This window comes from Seriola lalandi, unplaced genomic scaffold, assembly GCF_002814215.2.
Source record: "Seriola lalandi dorsalis isolate HSWRI2012SDOR001 ecotype SW California unplaced genomic scaffold, Sedor1 jcf7180001984540, whole genome shotgun sequence".
NCBI classification, from domain to species: domain Eukaryota; kingdom Metazoa; phylum Chordata; class Actinopteri; order Carangiformes; family Carangidae; genus Seriola; species Seriola lalandi.
In genome coordinates, this window is record NW_019455206.1 from 1 (window position 1) to 741 (window position 741).

The 741-nt window shown below is 42.6% G+C and overlaps 1 long non-coding RNA gene across 1 annotated transcript; it reads left to right on the forward strand.

Annotated features, from left to right (window-relative positions):
- On the forward strand, positions 1–348 carry LOC111659759 (uncharacterized). The gene is made up of 2 exons (XR_002761093.2): positions 1–48; positions 137–348. It is a non-coding gene; the product is annotated as an uncharacterized LOC111659759 (long non-coding RNA).
- Positions 349–741: the final 393 nt, after the last annotated feature.

The window sequence follows — 741 nt, forward strand, 5'->3', positions numbered from 1 at the left end:
CACTACCAGCTGCCTCAGATGCCCGACGTCGTGGTTCGGTCCTTCATGGTGAGACATCGATCAACAGCCGATCAATAACCTATACCTGTCTGTCTCACCTGTCTGTGTCTCTACCTGTCTGACTCTCTACCTGCAGACCTGGCTACGGAGCTACATTAAACTCTTCCAGTCTTCCTGTCAGCGCTGTGGTCGTTTTCTTCAGGACGGACTTCCTCCAACATGGCGAGACTTTAGGACCCTGGAGGCGTTTCATGACACCTGTCGCATGTAAACAGACATCAGCTGTGTTTTTGTCTTTCTGTTTGTCTCTGTGTAAAGTTTCAATAAAGTTTGATTTCATTTTTCATACACCCGTCTGAAAAAGGATTGCTTTACTAGTAGCAGTGGTAGTTGTGATTACTAGTAGCAGTAGTAGTTGTGATTACTAGTAGCAGTAGTAGTGATTACTAGTAGCAGTAGTAGTTGTGATTACTAGTAGCAGTGGTAGTTGTGATTAGTAGCAGTAGTAGTTGTGATTACTAGTAGCAGTGGTAGTTGTGATTACTAGTAGAAGTAGTAGTTGTGATTAGTAGCAGTGGTAGTTGTGATTAGTAGCAGTGGTAGTTGTGATTACTAGTAGAAGTAGTAGTTGTGATTAGTAGCAGTGGTAGTTGTGATTAGTAGCAGTGGTAGTTGTGATTACTAGTAGAAGTAGTAGTTGTGATTACTAGTAGCAGTGGTAGTTGTGATTAGTAGCAGTGG